The 22043-nt window shown below is 33.1% G+C and overlaps 1 long non-coding RNA gene and 1 other non-coding gene across 2 annotated transcripts in view; one reads left to right on the forward strand and one right to left on the reverse strand.

Moving 5' to 3' along the window:
* LOC134471711 (uncharacterized) overlaps positions 1-22043 on the forward strand; it is a 1254606-nt gene that overhangs the window by 904512 nt on the left and 328051 nt on the right. The window lies entirely within an intron of this gene.
* Positions 13713-13823, reverse strand: LOC111757842 (U6 spliceosomal RNA). The gene has a single exon (XR_002792106.1). It is a non-coding gene; the product is annotated as a U6 spliceosomal RNA (small nuclear RNA).

Raw genomic sequence — 22043 nt, forward strand, 5'->3', positions numbered from 1 at the left:
TTCCAGTTATTTTCCTGTTTTTAATTCCCTTTCTTTCTCTTCTCTTTAATTGCTTGCCCTTCTTGGTAGCTTTTTTCTACTGGCACTCACATGTTTGTGGTCTTCTTTATCTTTTTCTAATATCCTTCAAAGCATTTTGTAGAACTGGTTTGGTCGTTATAAATTTCTTCAGGTATTATTTGTCATGGCAGTATCTTATTTCTGCATTAGTTTTGAAAGGTAGTTTTTTCATGGTACACCAATCTAGTTTCAAGATTTTTTTGCTTTTAGGAACTGAAACACTTTACTCTAGGTTGCCCTTGATTTGAGGGTTTATGTTGAGAAGTTTTCAGTCATTATGATTGGCTTTTCTTTATAGGTGATTTGTTTGTTTTCTCCAGCTGCTATTAATATTTTATTCCTGTGCTGAATTTCTGAAATCTTGATTATTATATGCCTTGCTGTAGATTTATGTTAGTCATGGGTATTTGTGGTTCTATATGCTTAATTAATTTGTATGTCAAATTCTTTATCCATGTTTGGGAAGTTTTCTACCACTGTTTCTGTAAAGAGTTTTTTAGTGGCTTTTGTGCAGTCTATGGCTTTCTCAATGACTCCAATCAATTTTATTTTGTTTTTCTTTGCTTCGTCTTGTACCTATTGAATTGATTTTTCATGATCCTTTGCTATTTTCAGATATCTTTCTTTTCCTGGTTTCTTAGCCATATTTCTGTCTTCTAGGTCCAATACTGTATACTTTCCTTCATTCAATCTGTTGCATACACTTTCAATTGAGTTTTTAATATGAATTTCTGTTTGGATCTGTTTCATTGATTCCATTTCTAGTCTATGTTCAACACTCATGGCTTGCATTGTTTTCCTAAGCTTCTCTCTCTTTTTTAAAATATGTGTGGCATAATGTTTTTCATTTGATCATCATTTCTTTTTGCACCCATAGTATTTTTTGACTGTTTCCGTTTTTTTCTTCTATTTTTTTTTCATTTTTGCTGCTATCATTTCAGAGATTTCCTGAGTTGATTTCTGATTTCATCTATTTCTTTGTACTCTGAACTCTTCCTGGGTAAGCTGGTTGTTTGGAGTTGAATTTTTCTTCTTCAGCTTGCCATTTTCTATTGTCTAATTTTATTTTGTTTTGTTTTATATGTTGATGCTCATATATATTTTTATGTTATGTATCTTTATTCTTGGTGTCAAGGCTTTCCCAGAAGATATCTGTTCCCCAGTGTATCTTCTATATATAGGTGGTTTTAAGTCTCCATTTCTATCCAAAGAACTCATTTTTACAATATATTAACAATGTGAAGTTGTTTTGATTCAAGTCCCATTCTTTTGGTACTGGACTGTGGTGATTGCTAAGACCCCCACAGTTGCAATGTTCTCCTACGGAAGAGAAAAACTGATTATAATAAGTATGATATCCTAGCTAAACAATAACAGCAAAATAGACTCAAGCGCGCTCTAGCTACTGACAATTATGGTAACTGTTAGCCTGGTATCTTTAACCACAAGAACAAGTTCTACAATTATATAATATAACCCAACTTACAGAAGAAGCCTGTATGCAATGTTTTGGCCCTTAGTAGAGTGATTTTATCCATTGTGGCAGTGTGTAGTTAAAAGAGATAGGGGATGAGAAGAGATGGGTGATGTTAAATACTATAGGAGCAAAGTTGGAGAGCATAGGATGATCATCCAAGTTTTGGGTATGGGTAGAACAAAAGGGGATGATTGGAAGAGAAAACCTAGTAGTAATAGAACGAAGGAGAAAGAGACCATGTTGACTTACATGAATGTTTCATAAAATCAAGCAAGATAGTTGATGAAGCAGAGGAAGAGGATGAATGGAACAATATGAATGGAAAGTTTAGAGATCTACAGAATGAACAAAAGGGAAAAGATACACAAAAGAGCAGGAAAAGAAAAAGAGAGAAGAAAAAAGAAAAAACGTAGGAAACAAAAATAATCACACACAGAAAAAATATCACACATACAAAAAGAAAAATCAAAACAGGGCAAAACAGGACAGAAAGAGAAATGAAAAAGGAAAAGCACAAACAGCAATAATAACAGCAAAAACAACAACAAAATTAAAATAAAAATAAACAGCAGAGCAAAACACACTGCTGTGGTATTTTTATACAATGAAGTACTACTCAGCTATAAAGAATGATCACATTGAGTTATTTATAAAGGAATGGGCACAACTTGAGACCATACGCATAAGCGAAATAAATCAAACTCACATGTATAAATACCGTGTAGTCACCCTAGTGTAAGAAATGGTAAGTGTACATAAGAGTTTATAGTAATAATGATTCCCCATTACATTGCTCTGAAGCCTTATAATGTCTGCATTTATTAGTTGGAATGGTTTTATCATCCTAGTTTGTTTGATTTTATTATCTGTGAGAGTATAAACAGCTATTTTAAAGAAAAGAAGACAGAGCTGATTTAGTGTCATCTTACTCTGAAGTCCTCCTATGCTTTTGATTTTCTGTTGCCTTTGGTTCTATCCTATTATATCTTATTGGATATTATTATGTGTGATAGTATAAACACATTTTCTATGGAAAATGAGATAGCATAGTAGCCATTGTTCATTCTCTGCTATTTCTGAAAGCCCTGTAATGCTTTCATTCTCTTAAATGGTTTTATACTGTTTTGTTATGCTTGATACTATCATATATAAAGCTATGCTCAACTATTTTAAAGAAAGAGACATTATGGTAGTGGTATGGTATGATCTGGTAGTGATTGTTTATTATGGGTTGTCTGGTGGTAAGATGCTGTGTTACTTGCATTGCTCTGATCTGATGTGCTTTGTTATGTCCTCTTTTATCTTAATCTCTTTAAAATAAAACAAATTAAAAAAACCCACACACTTACCCAGTAGACTATCAAGAGCAGTGAGGTTCCTTCAGTGTCTAGAGTTTTGTAGTAGTTACAAATCTGAGCCCAGAATGTGTGCTCCGGTACAACTGCAGGGAATTGGTGCTGTATTTGAGTATGATCTTTGTTTTTGGCTTTGGGATATGGGATTCATTTTCAGTGGCTGGAGTTTTCCTCAGACATTTAAAAGAGAGAAAGAGAGAGAAAAAAAAGATGAAAAATAAGAGGTAACAATGAATAAAAGAGAGAGAGAGAAAAAAGGGTGTGGCCCTGCCCACCTGACCTATTCTGTATGTCTTTGTCCCCAGACACATGGCTGGCTCACCTAACTGCCCACCTGGTGGCTCATGTCTTTACTATTACTGCTTCAGGCTTTCTGGTGCTTCTAGTACATCATGTGCACTCTAGCTGGGTCCTACTGTGTCACTGGCATCCCCACCCCACCGAGCTCAGTTCCCTGAGTCCTGTGGCTGGAAGGAGCAGGAGTCAGTATTGTGGTTGGTTCCTACCAGTTACCACGGCTCTGGGTTGGTGGCCCAAGATAGAGCTGTTCTCAGACATTTTTAATGTTATGTCTTGAGATTTTTCCACGTTGTAGATGTAATCAATTTACCTATGTCTGTGATTTTAGGGTTTCATTGTGTAAAACTGCCATGGTTTACTTAGCCGTTCTGTTTTTCAGTGATCATATCAATGTTTAAAATATTATAAATTCTGGTGATAGGGATATTTCAGTGTGTACATGATTTCTGGTTCCTAAATGTACCGTGCGCCCCCCAAAATTCATGAGGGTTATGTTTCTAGAGCATTCAAAAGTTGTGAAAAACTGCAAATTTCAAATAAAGTCAGAAAATGAACACTTTTAAATACCTATTTTTATAATTTAAACCTAACTAGGGTATGTCTCCCACAGTTAGAGAATTTAATATAATAAAATACAATATTAGCAAAGCTTAGAAGGTGCAAGGCATTTGGCAGCATTTTAGGACTTGAAGAAGAATAAAATTGAGAATACTTCAGAGAGCTACAGGTCATACAGCAACCTGTTATGATGCAGAAATGCTGGTGGTTGCCAGAGATGGGTTACAGGGCAGCAGCCAATCAGTAGCAAGGAGAACAGAATAATGCTCTCGGATTGGCTGCTAGCAAACCTTTCTCCAAAAATCAATAGCTGAGGAAATTAGCAGTTTTAGCTAAACTGCGGGCAATTTATTAGTTAGGTTCCAGGAAAAATCTGCAAGTGATTGAGGCTGCAAAATCTAAACCACGAATTTTCAGGAGTATACCTTATTTCTGTTTGGTGTATATTCAAGAGTGAAATTGCAGGAACAGGGGATACCTAATAATTGGTTTTTACTAATAGTTGTGCTCACAGAGCTTTTCATGAAGTGATATTTTTACAGTAGCTAATGTTGACAAGTTTACATTTTATGTGTTCTCACATGTTTCCATGAGTTGTAATTTATTTTTCTCCAAAAAGTCAGTTTAGTGAAAATCCTTTTTTGTTTGTTGGTTACTATGCATTCTTTTTTATTTACACCTTTGACATTTTTTTGAAACTGTTTTCTAAATTTGTATATGTTTTGCACATTCTGATTATGATATACAGTATTATTGGGTATATGTATGGAACTGCAAATATCTTCTCGCAGTATATATTCACTTTGACATTTTTGTAGAGGAGGTACTAATAAAATATACAGTTATTTTTTTCATATACAGTGGTGGTTTTTGTTTCCAGGATAAAAAATAATATCTGCAGGTACTACAGGTATAGCGTTAGTGTCCAACGTATTTTTTTAGATTTATATGATGTTCTAAAAAGTATCTGCAATATATTCACATGTGTCATTAAAATAAGTGCAAAAATATTTTATTGACTCCCTATACATCTACAATCATTTTTTTTTAAAGAGCATGCTTTCATTCAGGACTTCAGTATCAACGTTGTAATAAACCTAAAAGTTTAATTTTTGTGGATTTGGCCATGGAATTACAGATTTGGAAAAATTAAGAACATTTTTAAAAAATTCTTTTGCAAAAATGACACTGTATTATTACTTTACTTTTATATTAAAGCAAGACTGATAGCTGATAGTGAAAGTTGCTCAATTTGGTTGTCATTTCAAAAATTATCTAATACTACACTTGTTTTAGTCTAAGTATTTTCATTTATATTTGTAGAAATCTGCACAGCTCTTTCACATTTCTTATAAACTTTCTGTAGTATGTTTAATGTTTCATGATCTGATTATAAATATTAATTTACAAGGTTTAATTTCTGATTGTATCTTGATGATACTTGGAAATGCACTTGATTTTTGCATGTTGGTGTTCTCCCTAGCATACTTACCAAATTTATTTGCCAATAATTTTAAGACTACTTTGGATTTTCTTTGCTTTTAATAATTTCATCTAAAATATTTTTTCAAATATTTACATCTTGATTTCTCCTTCTCATCTCATATAACTGGTAAATTTATTCCAGTGTAGAATAGAAGTGGTTTATCTGCTATTTTTAAGTACATTTCTTTACACTGTGTGAGCGGGAATAACAGTCTTTATTATAATGTTTTTCTCCAGGGGGGACTTAATTTTTATCTGGTAGGTGATTCTAGAAAAGGCCATCAGCATTTGAGATAGTATAGCTTTGTTTTCAGTCTTTTGAAGGTTAAAATATTTCTAGGTTACACACATTTCTCAAACTTTAACCCTCATCCCTCATTTGGAAGTTGGGGAGTTGTTGGGCAGATTTGCTTCTTTAAGACCTTTAGAGTAACCACTTGTGTGCAATTCGAAGTAAGAGATGACCAACGTAGTTGTCAATTGTGTCTTAGTCTCAGATGTAATTTTCTCGCTGAATTCTTTTATCGTTTTTTATTTTTCACTCATACACAGCATTTGTACATATTTCACATTTATATTGTTTTTTTTATTTTTAAAGAGGGTAAAATTAAGCAGAACACAATAGATCATAAGATAATAATGTAAGAAACACAGATTTCAAAGCAAGGCAACTGGATAACTTCCTTGGTCTATCATATTGTCTTATATTTTCTTCCAATTAGCTGTCCATATCTTCACATACAATGTACACGATATGTAATGAACAACTTACTGCAGTTAACATTGCAATCTCCTTAAATAGTAATCACGTCTGTGTGTTGGGGAGGAGTCTTTGGAATCTTCCAGTTATTTTGAAGTTTATCGTAGATTGTTGTTTGCTATTAATATTTTCACTGTGCTACAGAATACCAGAACTGATTCATTCTATTATATTTAATATAATTTTTGATTAAGCTATGCATACTGAAAAGTTGTAGAAATAATATTAATTCAGCTCACTGGCTTTTTGGAAGTATGAATATGCCCCAGTAGCTCCAGGGAAGATAGGAAATAGTTCCATCAGCCCAGAAACCTACATTCTTACCTTGTAAGTTCACACTGTATTCTTAATTTCTCTCCACTTGACTCGAGATTGACAAATAGCTTGAAGAGGTCACTCATGAGAATTCTACAATTCTTAAGCTTTTCTATAATTGTGATCCTTCAATCTGTTCTCCATATAAAACAGTATTTATAACTCTATTTCTATGGTATTCCTTGTATGAGACTGCATTAAAGAAAGCTGTATATTGCTATTTTTGGTTGCCCTTCATTCACAAAAATCAAGAAATTGGCAGAGAGTTCCATAGGACAATTGAAGAAGTTTTAATTTGTTTCTGTTTCTTTTGCTGAATAACATAGGTGCTCTAATCTGGACTATGTTATGTGATACTCAGTGATTTCAGTCTGAACTTGTAAGTTTTATTGTCTTTATTCAAAGTCCTAAAGTCATTCTAAAACTTTCACTGATATTAATTTTTATCTTATCTGGAATGAAAAAGTATATAAATACATATAGGCATATACACATGTATTGCATATATGTGATTTATTAATATTCTTAACTATTGCATATATTTAATAAATTTGAAGAAAGTACAGTGAATGTGTATAGTTACCTCCATAATTTTATCATTAACATGTAACTCTTTTTTGTATAAAACATGTATCTGTCAGTGTGTTAATATCTTTATTAATTAATCATAACATTCTGGTGTTTTCAAACTAAATTTCAAAACATTAATTAAGATTGGCATAAGGAAATTATGAATTAAATTAATATAATATTGCGGCTTAGCAGCACCTGCCTGGCAAGCATGAGATCCTGAATTTGATGTCTAGCACCCCCCAAAAAAGTTAACATACAGTTAAATGAAAAGTATTGGTGAATCTTAAGTATAGACACATATTTTTGATAAGTGTATGAAAGACAGTAACTCAATCTAAGGAATCTTACTATCATAGCAAAATTTCTAAGAATTTTCCTCATATTCTGTCCTTGATGATTTCTATATCCTCCCACATGCATATTTTTGTGATTTATTTTTGTCAGCACCAAAATTTAATTTGAATTATATCACAGTTTAGCAATGTTTTGTTTTTCTGTTCTTGTCATTTGGTTCCATGTATATGTGAAATGGATTATAATCCAAGACTTTTCTTAATCAGAACTTCTTTTTACTACAGATCAGTATAGTATATAGCATTGCACTATAATATTAGGTAGTTCTTTATTTTGGTGTTTTTAAATAGAAATTATAACAAATTTTGTCAATATATTTTGCACTATTTCTTACATTTTAATAGTTTAATATTTCTGTGATTATATTGATTTTTCCAAAATTGAAACCAACTTTCTGCCTTCCCAAAAAGTGTAACTGTACCAAATATGGTCATCTTACCCTACTATATATTGGGACATTTGACTTTCCTTTTGATTTAAAATATTTTACCTCTTTTTATGAGGGCTAAGTGTCTGTAGTTTTCTCAATTGCTATTGTCTTTGCCCAGTTTTGGTATTCAAATTATGCTGACCACAGGAGCAGGTTGTTTTCCCTCTCACTTTTAAAAAGGATTTTTAAAATTATTTTATTTTTACCTAGAAAGTTGAATAAAATTGTAAAGTGATACTACTTCAACCTGAACTTTCCTTCTGGAAAATTTGGTCATATAAAGTTGTAATTACATTTTTAAAATGAGACATAATGATACAGTACGTTTTCTGTTGAAATTTGTATTCTTTATAAGTTGCATTTTTAAGAGCTTTTAAAATCTAGGTTGTCAATATTTTTAATCATAAAATTACCCTTAATTATCTCTCATTCCCTTACTGACTATGTGCTGCAAAATGAAATTTCATTTCTTTCTTGATATTAATTTCATTCTTGGTTTTAATTATTCCCTGTTTTTCTCCCTCCTCTATGACTAGTCTGGCTGGAAGTTGTCTTTCACAACCTGTGACTTTCATTGAAGAGTTTAATCCATTACCATTATGTATACTTTTTGACATGGTTAATCTTAGGTTTACTACTTTGCTATGTTTGACTATTTTATTATTTATTCCTTACTCTTTCCTAGAAGATTGAGTATGTTTTAGAGTTCCACTTGAGTTGATCATACTTTTGGTATACATTTCAATATTCAACATTACATGCTTGCTATTGGATTAGACTATAATTCCTTGTCTTCTCATTGGCTCCATAAAAGTAAAATTGTGACATTTCCTACAAAACAGGCAATGTTAAAAAGTTGTATGTTTTGTGGATCCCCCCAATCATTTATGTTACAGTTGTCAAATGTATAATAAGCACAGACACTTAAAGCTTATAAAAGATATTTTATATTTTGCTTAAAACAATTAACAGAGAGGGGGAATCAGTTATAATTTTTTCCTTATCTGAAAACATCTTTATGTTCATATATATGTATATATATATATATATATATTTCTCACTAAGTATGGACTTATATATCTTTCTATAGTAATTAAATGTTTATTCAGTTTTAGATATTCAAAACTTAATACAAAGTTAATATAGATAATTGTTCTCCTTCAACAAGATTTGTTACTCTCTGACTGCTTTAATATGTTTATCTTTAGTAATTTTTAGCAGTTTAACTATGCTACACAAGGAATTTTTTTTGTTCCACTGCTTAGAGTTGAGTGAATTCAAATCTATCAATTCACACCTATCACCAAGGCAAAATATGTCCTATTCTTTCTTTGCTGTGTTTTTGTGATTCAAATACTCATAATTTACATGTTATAATGTCATTTCATAGTCACTAAGTCTTCTCTTTTTTTGTTCAATATATTGTATTTTTTTTTCTTGTTTGTTTCGTGAGACAAGTTTTAATTTTGTAGTGCAGGCTGCACTTGAACTCACTGTATAACCCAGGCTGGTCTCGAACACACTTGATCCTCCTGTCTCAGCCTCTATAGTGCTGAAATTACGTGTGCCATACCATGTCCAGCTCACCAGAGATTTTTTTTAATGTTTTTCTATTAAGATAAATTCTATTAATTACAACAATTGTTGACTTTTTCCTTGCTATTGCTACTGTGTTGTTGAACACAACTAGTAATCATAAAATTTTTTAAGAATTTCCATTTTATTATTTATAGAGCGTTTTTCTTTCTATTTTGAAATAGTCTAAGATTCTATTTACAGCAGAAAATTATCCTTCATACTTTTGAATATCATTAAAGATTTCAATATATGAGACTTAACAAAGTTGTTTTCAATGATTTTTCTTTTTCTTTAGCATTAATGATATTTCCCTAGTGTTTCATGGATCGGGTAACTTTGGGTTGTACATTTTATATGGTGACTATATTTTGTGAGAATTGTGGGTGCAGAAATTATATTTCTCTGGAAAATGTATGTATTTCTTTTGGTTGATTTTGTCAGAAAATTAACCAAAATATAAACTACAAATTTGTCTCCAGGAGAGCATCTCAGACCTCAGTTGAGCAAAGCTGTTCTTAGGTATCCTTCTCTGAATCTATTTCAAACCACTTTTACTATGAATGTTTAAGTTGTCAGCTCCAAATAATGTGCAAATTTTCTCTGGCTTCAGAAAACAACTCGAATCTGAACCTTTATATTTTAATAATTAAATGCTTCAAGCAATAAGATACATATCATGTTAGTTATTTTTCTCTCACTGCTGAGTCAAAACAGCTGACACCCAAAATTATGGAAAGAAAGGTTTATTTAGCTCACAGTTTGTGGAGGTTTCAGTCTGTAACCAGCTCATTCGAAGACAAAGTGGCATGGTGCGGGGGAACAGTTTAAGGCTGTAGAAAACAGCAGAACCAAGAGCAAAAATGGGGGAAGAATAAGCCTCATTTCCTCCTTTATATTTTCTGTAGGCAGCATGCCCTAGGGCAGGTTTAGCACTCACACCATCTCTGTGCCCTCTTGTACAGGATGAGGATGTTTACAAAGTAGGAGAGCTGGGCCCCTGCTGAATTTCTTAGTTAAACTTTAAACTTCTCAAGTTGACACAATGTATCAGACATTACATTTATATTTCTATTTTGTGATATTTTGCTTTGTTAAAAAATGTGTAGTTTCCTTTGAATTTTTATGTTTTTTAAGAAGCAATATTCAATAATTTGGTGGAAGTTGCTACCTAGAGCTTATATATTTAATGAAATGCATGTTTCTTTCATTTAGCAATAACCTTGAATAGGTTGCATGAGAAATTTTTTTATGAGAGCTTTTTAAGTGATGAGGGCACACAACGAATCAAACATCTGAATGTCAACCAGGCACATTGTGTGGAAACTAATGTAAATGCAAAATTTATAGCTTTCCTCTAAATCCTCAAACTCAGTGGAGACAAAAGGAGGAAACAATGGAGACATAAATATCCATCTCCATGTTACAATGAAGTGGCAGAAGAAATAAAAAAAAAATGAAATTTCAGAAATCACTGGTCAAGTTAATATGAAACTGAAGAAAAGCTTTGCCTAAATATTATTTTGTTACAGATAATCTTTAAAGGGTGTCTACTGTTTTTCACAGTTCTTCACTGATGAGTACTTTTCCGAAAGAGAGAATAAAATTATTGGTATGGAAGTGTGTGGGTTCAGAGATGATTCGTTTTTCACTGGAGCCTAAATCAATCAATCTATGCATCTATCTGTCTATCTGTCTATCTATCTATCTATCTATCTATCTATCTATCTATCTACCTACCTACCTATCTATCTATCGTTCTTTCTGTCTTTCTTTCTTTAATGTACTAGGAATCAAATTTAGGACTTTACACTTACCAGGCAGATGCTGTGCCAATGAGCTACATCCCTGGCCTGAGAGCCTAAATATTTTCCTGGAAACAGGCAAACCTGAAAATGATGACTGGAGCTAACTTTATAAGGAGAATAAAGTTTACTTTTAGGGCCACTGTAAACTTGGAAAGCTGTCAACTTTGTCTATAGACAAAGATGAATGGTTGTTGAATATTAATATTTCTCCAATATTTAATTTCTCCAATAAAAAGAAGAAGAGTGAGGAGGCAATTGTTGGACTTGAGGCCAAGGGGCATCGGGCCCACTACAGAGATGGGGTGAATTATGGAAAGAAAAAGATAGCAGTAATATTTGGATATGCTGCTGATAGCTACAGAATCTCATTAGAGACTAACTTGATGGGTAGCTCAGTTTCAAAAGTTAAAAATGGGAGTTTGATTCTACAAATGTTGAATATGCAGTAAAAAAGTAAGATATAATGAGCCAAAAGTTGGAAATAAAAGCTGAGATAGAGTATAAATACTATGGTTGGAGATACATATTTATCATCATCTGACTAATTATAATTAATAATAATTGCAACTAATATTAATAGGCTGTATGCTAGGCACTCTGCCAAGTGCTTTACCCAATTCACCTCATTTACTTATCAAAAACATCTATGTATGCCCTAGTTTTTATTTCCATAAAATTCATGAGGAATGTCAGTCTCAGATATATTCAGTTTTCCAAGGTCACACAAATAATAAGAGAATGATCTAAGATTTAATTCTTAAAATAAAAAAAGGATTTCATTACCATTTCTGAATCAGTAGAAAATAGATGTTAAGAAATCAAAACTGATGTCAGACTCCTTTCAAGTTGTTAGAGATGTGACACACAAAAGAGGGAGAAAATAAATGAAATTTACATTTGGGAGCCATGTAGAAAGTGATTTGAAGAATGAAAAGTAGCAATCAGAGCAGCCAAAAAAGATACAGCATAATCCAAAGCATGATGACTGATCTTGCACACAATTTTTTTTCTTACTGTAAGAAGTTGGGTGGGATGGAAAATTATTCTTCAAATCTTTCTAAAGACTTCATCTGCTTGCTGCCTATTTTATCTGTTGCTTCACACAGGCTAATCCCTGAGAAGTCCTGGGAGTTTGGTTCTCCCAGTTCTCTCTCTGTCCTGGATGGAGGTCTATGCATAACCTCTGTATACTGGCTCCTCTCACCAATCCCTGGACCTAGGATGGTGACAGATTCTATTTCCCTTTGTAGACCATTTCCATTAGCACCTACAGTGTAATCAAGGCCAAGCTGACATTTTAATAAATCTTTATAGAAACAGTTGCAGCATACGGCAGAATGCATTTAAATGCATTACAGTGTCTATGCGGACACCTCAAAATGTTTAAACCAAACGTAGTATTAGCATTGTACTGTTCCTTATCTGACTAGTTATCAGCATTGCTTCTGGATTGCCTTTGCATGTCCTGAGGATGCTCATCTCTGTCACAAACATCCTGTACTCCTTTGCTTCTCTGTAACTGGAAAATGTTAATTTCTGGCATCACAATTTAAGACGTTGTTTTCTTGATAGATTGTCTTAATGCCTTTTGTTATCGTTACATTGATCTCTCAAATGTTTGTCTTCCTTAGAAAATTGTCTTGCCTAGTTCTTCAGTTAAATTTAAGATAAAATTTGGAGCTTTTCTTTTTTCTTTTCATGTGACAATAGGAGTTCCTCAACTAGATTCAAAACTTAGGAAATAAGCAAATGCATTATGTAACTGACATTTTCCTCACTATCACAAAATACCTGAGAAAATTCACATTTGAGGAAAAAATATTTATTTTTGCCATGAATTTCAGCATTTGTAGTCCACATACCTTAGTTACATTCTTGTTGCTGGGATAAAGTACCTGATACCCACAGGTAAAAGAGGAAACTTTTATTTTAGCTTACAGTTTGTAGAGAAGTGTGTTCACAGTCCTATGACTGCAAATCCAAGCTCATGGCAAGCAAGAAACAGAAAATGGCCTGGCATGCAAGAAGCAGTAGTATACCATCCAGGCTGCTAGTCTTTTTAAGGGGTGCCACCCACAGCTAGGATGGGGCTTTTGTCTTCAGCAAATTCAGCCACAACCAGAACCATACTAATTCCAATCAGTGGACTAATTTAGTACCACACACCCTTAATCCCAGGACCACACCCCTCATCTCCATTTGCACAGCCTTGATTCATCCACCTCTGGAAAGCCCCACATGACCACGTAAAGCTTTGGGGGGCCAGCTCCATGTAAGCTGTAACTTCATAGCTGCTCGGCTATGTTGATCTTGGTTTATACCAAGAAGTATATCATGGCAGGAAGAGTGTGGTAGAGACAGCTTTTTCACCTCATGGTGGCTAGGAAGCAGAAAGAGAAGGAGGATCCAGGTCCAAAGAGCACCCTCAAGGCCAGGTCCCTAGTTCCTCATCTACTTCCACGGGGTCCAACCTCTTACAGGTTCCACTGCTTCCCGGCAGTGCCACAGGTTGATGACCAAGCCCTTTACACATGACCTCTTGGGGACATTATAGGTCCAAACATCAAATAATTAAATATTTTGAATGGTATTTCCCTTCTGGTTACCTTCCAGCTTCTACACAATTGAAACAGTTGGGTTTCAAGGCAAGATGTGAGCATCTATTGGTTTAATAAATTTCATTTAATAACAGTGGCCATAGAAATGCACAGGGGCCATGCTAATCTTCTCTGTATCATTCCAATTTTAGTGTATGTGCTGCCAAAGCGAGCTCGGCCATAGAAATGCTAGAAAATAAATAATAAAGTACCTCTAAGAAAGGTCCACACTATGTTTGATTTGTTTTAGGAGACTTTGCTGCTTTTATTTATGGTAATCACTTTTCATATCATTTGCCAGTAGTATTGCTGAAATAAGTATAGGAAATGATGTATCTGTGAAAGAACCAAGTGGTCCAGAGAAGTTATTCCTGAGGTTCGCCATCTTCTTGGTGAAGTGTGGTTTCTACCAAGGGCTTTGCAGCTGCTCACTGTTCAATACAAGCATGAAGCTTCAGGAACTACAAAAGAAATGCCATATAATTAATGCCAAGGCAAGGATATTAACTACCTGGATCTGAAGAACAGGGACCTTTTCTTCTCATAATAGTCATCAAATACAATAGGTGGCATTTTAAATATTTAATAAAATATGAATAATAAATAACACTGTAAATAAAAGGTCAGCAGCTGGCCTAAGACTCGGAACTCTCACACTCAAGGGGACAAAACACTGGCGTATTTATTCTGCCCTCTGTCGTCTCCAGGGGTTGGTCTCTCTGACCTGAAAGGTCTTTCTCATTTTTGGTTTGTTTTGTCTAATGAAAAATATTCCTAAAATGGTTTTACTCAGGAGGGTCCAAGTCTTCATTAAATAAGAAAAATATTAAATTTCTTACTCTCAAGGGTCATATTTTTGTTCATATTTGAAACTAAAATACTCAGGTCATGAGTTTTGGATATGTTTTTTTTTTTTTTGATTTTTGGCATATAGTTCTGGTAAAATGTATCATTTACATTATTTCAGTAGGACTTGAAACCCTCTAATGTTTATTTTCCTATTCCCTAACTGAAGTAATCACAGAAAAAATAGAAACAAAGGAAAATTGTCACAGTGGCTGAGAAACACAGTAGAAAGGAAAACAAATGATATTAAAGTCAAAACTGAAAACTGTGCACATTACCTGTTGTTAATTACTGGATAGTCCAAATTTTAGACTTGCCTTTGTAGTCCTTTTTCATATAATTAGTGCTTTTTTTTTTTACTAGTCCTTTTCTAGCTGTCATTGTATGCCTTGAATACAGTACTACTGAGAAATATTTTTTTTTTCTTTTTAGCATTTTGTTCTTTTTGTTTTGAAGCTTCTTATTTTAGATTCATTTTACCTTTGGGGTTTTGGGGTTGTTATGAGCAATAAAATGCATGTAGGTTTTCTTTGCAACTGATTTATTTCTTAAATGATGCAGTGAAACATAAGGTTGCATTTAAGCTCTTAGCAAACAGGGTCTTTACTTCATTGCATGAACTCCGGAAAGCAGAGTATTTTGTGTAAGACGGATGGCAATTAATGCCCACTCAGGAAACTTCTAATGAGTTTTTCCCGCCCATGTGAAATTAAGCTCCTTTTGATGCCAAATGTATTATTCGACAATATCTTATGCAAACCTCATCGACTGAATATTCAGAGTTCATGTCTGGGAGTAAGGAATGCCGAGAGTTGAATAGCATACTTCATACAAACACAGTATAAAACAGTTTTCAAAATCCAAATACTCTTTGCTCTTGCCTTCACTTTAATCTATTATTTATTCTGAATTGTATTTTATAGCAATATGTTTGAGAAATCTGAAGCACAAACAACATATGGAGGACTAAATATTTTGTAGGCTTAATGATGTATTAGTATTTTGCTTTATATGAAATTCTAATCACCAGATATGTTTGTCACTGCAGATGGGATATGCATACCCCTGATACCTTAGGGGATTAGAGAATCCAAACATCTGTAACAGGGGGAGGAAAAAAGATCCCATTGCAAAATCTAAAATTTAGAAGAATGAATTAATGAGAAAAAATGAATGGAAATAAAAGTTTATTATTAATACCATCTTGTATGTGAAATTACCAAGGAGCTCTGCATGCCTTAGAGAACTTGATTCCATCCTTTAAAATTGTAATGAGATATTAAAACACCATCTAGATTTAAATTAAGAAAATGGGCAATACTCTGTATTCTGTTTTTACTAGGATGGTTTGGAACTCAGATAGAGACTAACTGTAATTAATGCAATCCACATCTTAGGCTATTTATACAATAGCAGCACCTGGTTCTTAATTGGCTGTTTCACTAAATTCAGCCAGATATTTTATAAACACATTAAAACCCTATTAATTGAAAACATAGAGGAGAAGTTCATTTTGGTTATGTGAATTCACTGTTTTTTTACTGAAAGAGGCATAAATGATGGATCTGAAATGTATATTGCTTCTACAATATTTATTGCTAGTTGTTTGAAAAAGACATACATTATTATTTTCATGGTGCAAGTGAATGATAAATTAGCATTTGGTTCTGATGACTTATTTTCTAACTTATCTAAGTCATTTTAATTTCCGAAAGTATTACATGAACCTTGAGTAGGAGACAAGGTGCAAAGAATTTTATGTGTCAAGTATAGATCTGTAAACAATGAATCTCTCCCTAGAAACAGTCTTGTCTCATCATAACTTCATGCATATGCACTGCTATATGAGTATTTAGAAACTATGTGATGTAATTTAGGCCTATATTGAGTATTTCCTTTAAAAATAGCAGTTTTAATAGTTTTAGATTTGGAAATGGAGAGATTTAATAAAATTGTGAAAGAGGATAGTAACAGCATGAATTCTAAAGCTGACTTCCTAGATTCTAATTCTGAATTTGCCAATTAGTAGCTCTATGACTTGGGATGATTGAAAGCTCAGTGATTGTTTAAAATATGCATAATTAATTTTATCATGAGTTCTCATATACCTATTGTATTAGAATACTTTGTATATGTGTGTATATAGTTTGTACATATACATATATTACAAATACATATATCTGTATATATATATATATATACATTTTGCACATATATGTATATATATGCATATGTAGAATGATAGAGTTTTAGTTATGAACTGTGTATATATTTTTATACTTCTATCACTTATAATTTTGCAGAGTATAAGTACTATGTATGTTTTCTTTTTTCTTTTTTTCTAAGCAATTATTTGTTTTAGAATTGTGATTGGTATAAAACATAAAAATTAAGAAATTAGTATTTTATTAATTATATGGCTTGATGACAATTTATGGTTTCCAATTATTAGAATCATATTTCATAATCTTTGGCTCCAATAAGGTGGAACTGAAAAGATGCATTCTCCAGTTCGAAGACTGTTAGTAAAGAAACTATGTTTTAGTTGTATTTCAACAGGACCTACCCAATGTCTACTTGGTGAGAAGGAATTTGATAGGCCACTGATCATTAAACTTTCTGGAGAAATATAGGCAAAATATTTACCCCAAACTGAGAGAGCCTCACAGTCTAAGGAATGACTTAAGTGACTTCAGTTGGACAGTAAACGAGCTTTTTAGTGTTACTCCCCTATGGGGCAGTGAATGCTTTGCATGGTCCAGTACTATAACATTTGTCTACCCTCTTCTGCTAAGCTACTAGTTTTATAGGGTTCTACAGTAAACATTAAAAAGCAGAAGTAATAAATAGAAGTTCTAGGCAGAGTTATATATGCTACACTCCATGACCTTCTGTTCCAGGAACTCTGCTGACCTTAGCAAGCACTGACCAGCCACAGTTGCAGCTGACTGTGCCATGCTGCAGTTTGGCACATAACTTAGGCATAGGGCAGGGACAGCTGAACAGTAAATAGGGGTCCAGTATAAGATGACTTAATTTAGCTATGGTTCAGATTATTATTCCTCTAATAAGCACTCACTACTGCTGTCACTACTGATACCCAAGTGTCAGTGTCAACAACCATTCCAGATACACTCACTGTTTTATTCAGGACTAAGGGTTTTTAATGATGGAAGCATTTCCATTTCAAATATGTTAATGAAAGAATATCATCATGGACAAATGATTGTACACACTTGATTGAAATCAACTTGATTGGCTTCTTACCTCTAATTCTGAAGTCATAGTGTTTCTAATAACTGCATTCCTCTTATTTATATGATTATTGTTGGGTTACCTGGGTTAGGTTACATGGGTTAGGTTACCTCGGTTTCTAAACTGAACAAAAATGGAAAGTCAAGCAGTCACAAACCTAATATTATATATAAAATATAATTTTTATTAAAAGTATATATTTAAAGTTTTTCACATAAAGAAAGTTTTCTATACACTTCAGTCATACTTTATTATTAGTGCAATATTTTTGTATTTTTATTACTTTAATAATAGAAATGTCAAACTAAAAGATTGAAGCAAGTATTTGAGGGTGATCTCTAGAGAAAATAATTGCATACAAATGATATTTAATTTCCAATGTGTGTATATTTGGAGGTAATCTTTGATGAGATTTTTTTCCATTTCTCATTTCTTGGAAAAAAATGAATTTTTGTTTTTTTCAAAGAGGCCAACTTCATTACCTGATAAATTTAGTGATGAGATCAGAAAACGAAGACCCTCTTATCGAAGCCAGCCCATTACTGTAAATAAAGTTTGTTTGAACACAAGAATACTCATTGTTTTATGTTGTTCCATGTCTGTTTTTATCCTACAGTCTCAGTTAAACAGAAGAGAAGAGAGTCCTAAAAATTTACTGTTAAGACTTTAAAGAATAAATTTGCTAACTCCTTAAAGTTATAATCACAAAATCCATCATAATATGAACAAGTTTATTAAATACATAAAAGCATCTATGATTAGTCTCCATTCCATCATATCTTCTTGTAGAAAGAAAATGTTTGTTACCTAAAAAACTTTAAAATCTTGCTGATGTTTTTCGTTTTAAATTTGACAGTGTTCACAAATGTAGAGCCAAGAGCTGCAAAGTGACATCGAAAATTTTGCAGTGAGTCATAGATTTCATAAAGCAGATGAAAGTGACATCAAAGAACAGTCTTGATGCTTTTGCACAGCCATGGATTAACACAGAAAAATCTAGCACTTAGAACATCAAATGTTACTCTGTAAAAACTAGAAAACCGAAATATTATGTAACTTCAAAGAAGCATACATTAAATATCAGTGTTGAGAGGCCTCTAGAAAAATTTGCAAAGCTCTAAAATGTTTTCAAATGAAGAGTTTCTCATGATTGCACCCAAATTAATAGTAAATAAAAGAATCATGATATCACAAGATTTTACAGAGAAAACAACTGATTTATGTACTTAACTGTAAGACCAAATTTCTGATTATAATAGTAATTTACTATTGCTGCATAAAATTACATTTGTGATGAAATTCCTTAGAAATAGATCCACAAGCAGAAGAAACACAAAAAATGCATGAAGTTAATTTTAATATTTCATAAATAAGGTAAAAGTGTATTTCTACCTTCCTAAAAGAAAATATTTTACTGTTTTAGAGGTTCATTATACTTGAAGCATGTATTTTTTTTTCTTCTTCATGGTATACACTAAATGATATTGGGTTTGACAACAAACATCTATATTTCTTGCAATTCATTTCTCCTTATTTTATTTAATTCTTTTATCCTTATAGTACATTACTTTTAAGAAAGCCTTTGCTAACTGACCAATACCTAAAGAAATTCCTTAGCTCACTGTGTAGACTGGAAACATTTTGACCATAGCAAATTGTCATAGAGTATAAGTTGACATGCCATCAGAATATAGCTAAGGGATCTGGAGTCCTGATGTGCTCCTTGGTCCAAATTTTATAGGTGGGCTGCAAATTTTCTTTAAATTGCTGTATGAGTCAAATATTACTTAAACAGCTCAATCCCAGACTTACTTTAAAAAAAATCATTGTAAGGAAAATGTACCTGACAGATTTTTCAACTTAATGATAGATAATGTCATAGATGTTTTCTTGTATCAAAGCTAACACATCATTTACTCTGCTTTCTAGTATTATGAGTGGCATTCAGTTTAAAGTTTTTTGTCTTTTCTAGCATTCCCTAGTGATTTAATTTTCTCATTTTGCAATGAGAGTTGCAGTCCTGACAGAAAAGGTTATGTCCTTCTGAGACAAATTTCTATGAAAAGTTAGGTTTTGCCAGAGTTTTTATCAGCATTGACTAAAATATGCTGTTCCATGTCAGATAAACTTAAATATAATCCCCAAGTTAAGCTAAAAAATGTAAATCAAAAATAGACTTTGTTTATAGTGTACTTTGTATCTGATGGACAGCTGTTTTAAAAACAGCAATAAGGGATTCATCATTGAACATGGATGTATCATTATTACAACATCCTGTTCATTTTAAATTTTACTAACGAGTAAGAATAATGTAAAGTGAGATAGGTGGATGTCTGCTTTGTCTTTTAAAAAGTGTACTTATGAATTACATTCTTCACTAAAATGTTAACTATCTATAGTACCCAAAGCTTGACTCAGAATCACACATCACACATGTACGAAATAGGCTTATTTACCTAGGTTGAAATATCATTTAGTTGATGAACTCTGAAAGATACTACGAAAATGTAGTATGCTAAAACCTGACTACATGAAATTTATGGGGTAATCAATTCAGGAACTTAACATAACACCATTTCTCCGTGCAAGCTAACGTTTCATGTATGTCCAATGGAGTACAGAGATCACAGGCTTCTACCTGTCAAGCTGTAGCAAGATAAAAGATATCACAAGAGTTTCATGACTGCTACTACTAATATATTTTCTTTGTTCATAAAAAAGTGAGCATTTTAGAATTTCTGCACCGTAAAAGTATATTATTCCAAGGCTCCTAAAATGACAAAGGTGTTGGAAAAGGGACTAGAAAATTTCCCAAGTTGTCATTTTGGTTATATGCATTATTACAGCTGGAACTAGAAACGGAAATCTGTTTCTGTTTCTGTTCCCACCTGTAGATTCATTATGGTGCTTCTTTGGTTCTCAAAAGGACAGCAGTGACAGTAATGCTACTTAATGTTTATCAGGTTATCAGGTTTTCTTCTCTAAATTTTCCGGCTTTGAAACAAGTAAGAAGGCTGTCAAGACTCCTTGACACCTTTTGTGTAGAACTAAACTAGAGGAGTCTTTTAAGAGAGGCAGGGTAGCATGACTGTTAGTACCATGACCTTTCTGTGTGCCTCTGTCACTTCTATTTCTGTAAAGTCTTGAGCCATCTGTGTTTCCTTTTTTCTTCTATAAAAATAAGAATAGAGATAGTGTCTACTTCATATTGATTAAAGATAGAAATGGATAAAAATAAATATGTTCATATTGCTATCTTAATAGTGTCTGATAAATGACAGACGGTACCTACATGTTAGAATTATTAATAAACAATCTGATTGCATCCAGGTTTTCCAAGTTTCATCTTACTTTTGTTTGGGTTATTTAATCCTATTAAACTAATATTTATTTATTTATTGGTACTAGGGATCAAACTCACTACCTTGTGCTTCCCAGGCAAGCACTTATGCCACTGAGCTAAAACTAGGACCTTATTAAACTAATTTTAGAAGATGGACTAGCAGGAAGACAGCACATGGAAAAAAATAAAAGCACTATAGTCTTTCTTTTTGCCATGCTGTAAACTGTCTTAGAAAAAGTAGACAAACCACCAGTTCATTGTATTAGGCAGTGAGCATCATACTTGATAGTTCCTCATCGGCTTCAGCCCTTACAAATAAAAGTCAAGTTCTGTACATTGTGCCTCTAAAACCACTATATTCTTTATCTTTTTCTTTCTCTTCTACTGATACCATCCTATCCCAGGCTGCTATCATTTTGCATCATGGCTATATTCAGATACTCATGGGCAAGCCATTGTGTTAACGGTGAATTGCACAATTCGTACTGCAATGGGTAAATAAGCTGACCACACCAACACTCCAGCTTGTCCTGACCCCCTGCACACTGCATTTCCATAGTTCCAACCTTACCGATGTTTCTTCTGCCTTCGGAAAGCTATGCCTGCCTCCCCATTTGTTTCTACGTGAAACACCCTCTCGCACCTCCTTTACCTAAGCTCTGTCTTTACGTCTTATTCTAGTTCATTTTTTTTTTTTTTTAATCAGGGAAGTATTTTCTGATTTCCCATACCACATCTCATCCTCGTACTTTTCACAGCCCTGGTACTCTGTCCATTCTATTGCTGGCACTTACCAGCATACAAATGCTGGCTTGTTTGCTGTCTGCATATGCTGTTGAATAAACTAGAAGTAACTGATGGTTGGGTTGTCTTTCCTTTACTGCATAGTACAAGCAAGTACATTAGAGATGCATATTTTTTGGAATAATGCAAACTCTTCATTCTTTCTACC

Source organism: Cavia porcellus, unplaced genomic scaffold, assembly GCF_034190915.1.
Source record: "Cavia porcellus strain 051 isolate PalLab524CR breed Dunkin Hartley unplaced genomic scaffold, mCavPor4.1 scaffold_19, whole genome shotgun sequence".
Taxonomy (NCBI): Eukaryota; Metazoa; Chordata; class Mammalia; order Rodentia; family Caviidae; genus Cavia; species Cavia porcellus.